Genomic DNA, 8,172 nt, shown 5'->3' with positions numbered 1-8,172 from the left:
CTTCAACAAATGGTGCTGGCACAACTGGATGTCAACCTGTAGAAGAATGAAAATAGACCCATATCTATCACCATGCACAAAACTCAAGTCCAAATGGATCAAAGACCTCAATATCAGTCTGAACACACTGAACCTGATAGAAGAGAAAGTGGGAAGTACCCTACAACAGATGGGCACAGGCGATCGCTTCCTATGTATAACCCCAGCAGCACAGACATTAAGGGCAACATTGAATAAATGGGACCCACTGCCATTCTTAAATCTCTTCTAGGTCCTGGCTTCAGCTTACATTGTGAACAGTTTAAACAGAGAAAGGAGATGGTGAGCCTGTCCCCTTGTGCACATGGGAGAGTTATACAATAAAGATAGCACCAGTAATATTTCTTAAGTATAGCGGTGTTTCTCTTTTTGAATACTTGTTGCCCAGGTCCAGACAATGGTTGTCCCCTTGAGCTGCCTGTTTTTAGGAGATGGGCCAGTGGCTGGTTCTAAGTCAGTGCCATCTCCTTTGTTTTGGGAAAGGAGCCCAGTGACTGGTCAGCTCAGTTGAACAAACATTCATACCCTAGCATCCTAAATTTCCACATCTTTCTTACAGGCCTGGTTATCTTTTCGGTAGTCTGGAGGCAGAGCTCCTTCAGCTAAATTCAATTTGTGTGACTCAATGTCCGCTAAGCAAATCCGTCAGCAAACCATTTGTAAAATCAACTCTATTGTTTCGAGCCCCTTCTACATCACTTAAGAGTGGTACGGAGCAGAGGCGTGCAGTCAGGCTGTTTCTGAATCAGCCGATGAAGGTAGAGAGGGAGGAGTATCTAGAAAAACAAGTACCTTTGGTTTTGGAAACCAAGTTATTGTGGTTTCAGGAATCGTTGCTTTAACCAAAATGGAGGAGCTTTTCAAAATGGTGAGATTATTGTAATAAGGCGTTATTAGCTGCTGGCAAACAGCTATGCCCAGGCTACCGGACTTAGCTTAATGGAGGAAAGATTTATTGGGGCTTATGATTTTAAAATTTCAGGTCATCAAAACAGTAAGCCATGGCCATGGGGACACGAGAGGAAGCTGTTCGTATTTCTAAGAACCAAGAAGCAGAGAGTACTGAAACAGAGTTAAGGTCGTAACCTTCAAGGGCTAGCCCCTAGTGGCCTATCTCCTTCAGCTAGGCCACCTCTCTTCAACATTCCACAGTGTCCCAAAGTGGCACCACTATCTGGGGACCAAATGTTCAAACAGGAGCTTGAGGTGGACATTTCAATTCAAAGTCACTGGGGTACCGTAAACTAGGTTTGCTACTTTTCGTTTTATTGCACGTGGACTTTTTAATCCCCAGATCTTAGCTGACATCTAATGGGTAGGTAGCCCCTCATCCAACAGAAGCATCGTCACATTTAGAGAACAGGAATTGTGGATACAGAGAGAGTCACAGAGGGATGACGGTGGAGAGAGACACAGAGAGAAGGCGGGTCCCGAGAAGCCTGAGAACTGGAGCACACATTCATGACCAAGGGAAGATTGCTGGGAGATTCTGAAGCTATGACGAGGCAAGGAAAGATTTCTTTACAAACCCTACAAGTATTTGAAGGGGTTTGGCTCAGCCCTTTCTTCAGACAGCTTGTTTCCAGAACGGGGAGATTATACTCTGCTGTATACATTGCTGATCCCCCAAGCCTCGCCTTTGTTTTTAGAGCGATTCTGTATGTGGCACTCAGAGCAGCGCTCATATGCCTGTGTACGCGATAGAGTGTCAAGGGCGGGTGGCAGGCCTGGAACTTGGTCTGAACTTGGTCTGAATAGGCAAAATGAAAAAGTAAGAAGCAATCGAACAGGGCCTAAAAGTCTGTTTCGGGTGGCTTCCACCAGGGGGCAGAGCGGGACTTCTGTGCACAAAAAGGAAAAGGCTCGCAAGACAAATCGCCTGCAGGTTAATTCCAGGAAGCTAAGACCACCCCTCAAGCACCACCCTACCTCACCCCACCCTATCCCATCCCTCAAACATTAGACACTCCCACCCTACCCTGTCCCCAAACACAACTACTACCCGATTCCACCCCCCAAACATACCCATCTCCACTCTACCCTTAAGAAACATCCCCATTCACTCCCCGCGCCGCCAAGCTACCACCGTTCTCCGCTAGGGGGAGTAGAGGGCTAAGGGACTCCCCGGGCGCTAGTGGAAAAGAGAACCAGGCCTGAAGACACAGGGCAGTTTGATCTCCAGTTTCCCACGCTCTGTCATACACAACACAGGGGACAGGCCATCTGCTTTTCCTTCAAACAGATCTGAAATCCACTCTCAATTCAGCAGTATTCTGGTGGAAAGCAATTAACTTTTGTATTATAGGAATGCATCAGAGGTGACTGCCCAGAAACTCACGTTTTCCTGCTATTGCTTCAGCAGCCTCACAGCCCCGACCAGAGTGGACCTCAGGGTTGCGAGGCTGAGTTGGCGCAGCTTCTGTGCACCTTTAGATTCTTTTTTTAAATATTTATTTATTTATTATGTATACAATATTCTGTCTGCATGTATTCCTGCAGGCCAGAAGAGGGCACCAGACCTAATTACAGATGGTTGTGAGCCACCATGTGGTTGCCGGGAATTGAACTCAGGACCTTTGGAAGAACAGGCAATGCTCTTAACCACTGAGCCATCTCTCCAGCCCCACCTTTAGATTCTTTATGGCACCCCAGAACCCACCCCGTACTCAATCCTAACACACTGTTCTCTTCATGTCAGTTAGAGATAGTTTCTGTGACTTGAAAAAAAAATATCAGAATTAGCATGAATTAGAATTTCTGTGGGTGGAGAAGTATTAGAAGCATCACTTTAAGTCATCCAGGCAAATTTAAAACATGTCATCCCAGCACTCAGGATTTTGAGTCCAGCCTGGGCTAAACACAAAGACACGGTCTCGAAAATAAAACACATATAAAACGAAAGTGAAAGAAACAAGCAAACGAACCCCAAATGAGCAAAAACGAAACCCTGTAAGGACTATTAGAGGCAGAAAAAGGCTGACTGTGTGCAGCGTCTCAGCAGAAATGTCCTAGCTGGCTACAGAAACTGACCACTAATAACACCCAATCAGCTGATGTAGGGATGAGGAATGATGGGCGGCGAGGCAGAGGCGGAATGGCATGGCAATGGGGACAGCATGCTTTGAAGCGGCTACAGGCAGGCAGAGAGGGCAGCTCTGCGAGGTGGAGCGACCCGCTGATGGCCAATTAGCGCCAAGAATGTTTCTTCAGAGCGTCAGGGTGCTCACACCAAACACCTCTTTCCAAAGAGCACGCAGTCTCAACCCTTGAGTATCTAGCACGGGAACGCTGGCCTGAGCAAAGGTCCAAGCAAATGGGACTAAAGTTCAAAACGGGCCAGCTGGTGGCCAGGTGTGCACCTGACTGATGGGGGGGGGCACTGCTTTCTGATGTGTAAGTAATTGCTCACAGCCTGCCTGAGCATCCTCTTGGTGCTTGCCGGTTTGCTAGGAGAAAGCAGTATCTCATTGCCGTTTTGATTTACGTTCTCTTAATTGAGCGTGGAATGGAGCGTTTTCTCCTGTGTCTATAAGCTGTCTGTGTTTGCTCTCCTGAGAGCTACCTTCCCACTATCTTTACATCACAGCTCCTTAAACTGCCCAGCATAGAACTGAATGTCGGCCTCGAGAATGATTGGGCAATGGCTTCTAAATGTGTGGTGACCAGAAATCGGTCCAAAGTCATACATGTAGGGAACTGAGGTGTCTCTGGCACACCGCCATCTCAAGACTTCACTGCAGCCTTGATTCTGAGCACATTCCACGCCATTCACACTGCCCTCAGGTCACATGGTGCAAATGAACGAGAATCATGCATTTGGTAAAATGCTTACTATAAATACCCAGTTTTCTGCTCTTACATACAGAAACACAGCGACTCAATTGCAGAAAACAAAACATTTACTATTTTCTTACTGTCATTCCTCAACAAGTGATAAATCAGAATACCTTTGGATGGCATTGTGCTAAAATACTTGATTTTGATCCATTGTTTTGAGTTGCCAACCTAAATTTTATGTAAAAAAGTCACTGAATTAGTCATAAGAAATCATGCTATTAACTATTTACCTAAAAATTTTATATTTAAGCCTGTGTATAAATATACATATTTCATTTCAATCTCTCTCTATATATATATACATATATATGTATATATATATGTGTGTATATATATGCAGTGAAGTCTTGAGATGGCGGTGTGCCAGAGACACCTCAGTTCTCTACATGTATGACTTTGGACCGACTTCCGGCCACCACATATTTAGAAATTATTCACTGTTGCCAAATCATTCTCAAGGCCCACATTCAGTTCTATGCTGGGCAGTTTTAGGAGCTGTGATGTAAACATATTGGGAAGGTAGTTCCCAGAAAAAGAAATACAGACAGCTTATACACACACACACACACACACACACACACACACGTTTGAAATGAAATTCTCTCACCTGGGTTGGCAATCCTCCCTCCAAGAGCCAAAGGCCACCTAACGAAAAAGCCAACACCGGACTTGTCAACTCCTCTATTGAGTTGTTGGCCAGGGCTGTTCAAGAGGCTCCCAAAGCAAGCACACTATTGCTATTTCTTGTTTGCCCCCCAGAGGTGGAAGTCTCTATTTCTGCAGACACTGTGCACTTCAGACACAGCCCAGAGACCCCTGAGCTGAACCTGACCTGAAAACCTTCTCTTTCCTTCTGGTATTAGAAGGTGCCATTCAAGCTTCCAAAGGAGGGAAGCAACTAATAGTCCTACCCAGCTATTATGCCTAGGAACCAAAACAACAACCAGCCTGGCATGCTAACCCCAAGGGTGCAGCAGTGGCATGCATAACTTGGTGGTAACCAAGAGCTGCTGGAGGGAGGGGGCTGCTTGTTTGTCCTGGCCGCCCAGAACTGAAACAATCACACAAAAACTGTATTATTTAAATCATGGCTTGGCCCATTAGCTCTAGCTTCTTAATGACTAACTTTTACATATTAATTTAACCCATCTTCATTAATCTGTGTATTGCCACGTGGCAGTGGCTTACCAGCTAAAGTTTCGGAGTCTGTTTCCGGCGGGGCTACATGGCGCCTCTCTGACTCTGCCTCCTTTCTCCCAGCATTCAGTTAGGTCTTCCCCACCTACCTAAGTTCTGCCCTGCTATAGGTCCAAAGCAGTTTCTTTATTCATTAATGGTAATCACAGCAGACAGAGGGAAATCCCACATCAAACAACTCTCTAATCGTACTTAAGACTCCCTCTAGAAGAGGGAAACCATGTTTGCTGCTGGAAACTTAGTCCACTGCCCAGGACTAGTAGCAAAGTCATGAATCTTGGAAGAGAACTATGACCGCCACTTTACTAAACCAGCATAACCATTATCTACACTCAAAATAATTTTCCTTATGGCTACAGGTCAGTGTAGTCCTCACCCCTCATCAGGGAAACTTCTCTCTGCAGCAAATGAAGTCTCTTACAGAAAACCACAACCAGTCACAGAGCAGAGTGATGGGGCCCAGTCACAATGGATACATCTGCAAAACAACCCTTGCACCCAAGGTTCAGGGAGCACTACAGTAGAGGGAGTGAGAAGATTGAAGAGCCAGAGGGTAGGCAGATTTTTCATATCTATATACACAGAGTCATATAAAGGTTACTCAGCCAAACAAGCGATGGTTGGGGGCTCAGCCCTAAACAAGACATTCATACAGTTCCCTCTGAGGCTCAGGGAACACCACAGAAGAAGGGGCGGAAGCATGTATGAATGGAAAGATAGGGCAAAGGGCTGGGCATGCTCTCCTCTGGACTCCGCAGGAGCTTTGTAACTACGAACTCATACTTGAGCCTCCTACACCCAGGCCACACAAGGCTGGCGCTGTCAACTGTCATGGCTGAGAAGAGGCTCCTGCGGCTCTACCCCTGACTGCTGAGTGATCGGCTACTGATAGATTCTGCAGGACAGGGAACCATTCCGTTTAGTTGTGTGACCACTGCTGTGCCCGCTGGGCTCCAAACCCATGGTCACACAGATGGCTTTGGTTAAAAAACTCGCCGAGTCACAAAACAAAGTGAAGAGACACGAGCCATGAGAAAGAGATTTGTAGAGATCAGGGGAGGGAGGCGGGCACTGGGGAGATGAGACAGGGCAGGCTGGGAGTGGTCAGTGAGCATTAGGTTCATGTGTGAAATCAGCAAATTAAAAAAAAATAATTAAAAAAATGGTTCCAAAAATGTCTCAGCCAAAAAGGGGCGAGGAGCGGCGAAGGGTTCAGGAGCCCTGCTCGACACTGCTCATGTCTTCTGCTATTCAACACTTTCTTTTTCTTACCTGGTTGCGTTCTTACTCAGCTCCTCTGACAAGTTTATTTTTGGCCTGTTTCGTGTGCTTGAGTTCTTTCCTCCTCTACCCATTTCGCTTGGTAGATGCCCCCAATTACCTTCACACTGGAGCTTGCTCTCTGTCGGCAGCACTCCGTGGATCCTTCATCTCCAGGACACACGCCGTGGCAGCTCAGAAATACAAACGAACTGCCTTTGTCTTGTTTGGTGCCTTCCATTTCGAACCCTGTCTCCCTCTTCCTCCATTTTTAGCTCCTCAGCTAGCGCACTTCAAATTCTACTATGGGCTTAGATGTTTTTTTTCAGGGAGGGAAACCTAAGGAGTGTTGAACAGGTCTGTTTCTCAGGTCTACGGCAGAACTGTATTTGAAAAGAGCTTGTGTATGTGGGAGGAAGATGAGGGAGACAAACACATAAAAATCTTTGTGTGGTGGGGAGCACCTGCAGCCCCATCTCTGGGGGAGGTGGAGGCAGGAGGATGAGGAATCTGAGTATAGCCTGGGTGACATAGATCCTGTCTCAAAATTCACATTAGTAGTACTATCTCCCTCACAAACGAAGGAGAACTGAAAATTCATTCAGCATTTACAGGTGCACAGAAGCGGTTTTGGAAGACCTCAGACTCAAAGCCTATCAGCAGTTAACTGACGCATGCGTGTGATATTTGGTTTCCTTGTATAGTTCATTTATTTGCAGTGCCCAGGATGGACCCCAGGTCCTGCCCATGCTATGCAAGAGCTTTGACAAGCCACCGCTGAAGTGCATGGGAGGCTTGGGACAGGTTCCTGCAGAGCCCCTACCTCTGTGTACCCTCTCCTCTCTGACTGCATTCAGAGGTTTTTGATTCAACGGAACATCTTGGAAAGTTTTTTTTTTTTTAATGTCAAAGCCATGAAAATCCACCTCACTTTGAAAGAGACTAAGTGACATTCTATGTAAGCTCAGGGACAAAGCGAAGTTTCCCTCCTTGTGGGGAAGAAGCGGACTTACCTTTTCTTTTGGATTTGGATGTGTGTCAAGGACAGGGTCTCCAAACAGTTCCTGAAGAAAGTGGTTTTTCTTTTCTTCTTCCTCATTTCTAATATTTGAGGCTGTTTGGTAACTCCCTTCCCAGGAAGTTGAGCCAGTGGATGCTCACCCCAACAGTGTGTGTGGGGTGTTTGTTCTGATATTCCCTGCTTCACTTCTCTCAGGCTTTTGAACATGAGTCCCCAGTGAAGTTAGGATTTATCTGATCATTTATGAACCATTTGGGTTTCTTTTCCTGTGACAGACAGGCTCTGATTATTTACTGTCAACTTTGTTTTGTTCTTGGGCTGTTGACTTTTTGTCTTCTTAATTCTGCGAAGATTTTTTTTTTGAGACAGGAGCTCTCTGTAGCCCTGACTGTCCTGGAACTCATTCTATTGACCAGGCTGGCCTTAAACTCACAGAGATTCTCCTGCCTTTGCCTTCCAAGTACAATTAAAGGCATGTGCCACCATGCCCGACTTGCAAAGATCTTTTAATACTATGAAAACTAGCTTATAGTTTGACACAGGTATTGTAAATTTTTTCTTTTAGTCTTATTATCATTTTTCCCCATGGAAACTTAAAGTTTCCTATTGAAATTTATTTATATGTATGTGTATGTGTGTGCGCACACACACACACACGTGTGCATGCACTTGTGTATGTGTGGTATGTTTGTATTCATGTGTGTGTATATACATGTGTATGTGTCCATACATGTTTGTGCTTGTGAGTAAAGAGGTCAGAGGTTGATGCTGGATGTCTTCCACAGTCTTGATGACATGGTCTCTCATTGGCTAATGTG

This window comes from Alexandromys fortis, unplaced genomic scaffold, assembly GCF_014885135.2.
Source record: "Alexandromys fortis isolate MF-2015 unplaced genomic scaffold, M_Fortis_MF-2015_v1.1 scaffold_45, whole genome shotgun sequence".
Lineage (NCBI taxonomy): Eukaryota > Metazoa > Chordata > Mammalia > Rodentia > Cricetidae > Alexandromys > Alexandromys fortis.
Note: the sequence above shows the minus strand (reverse complement) of the source record.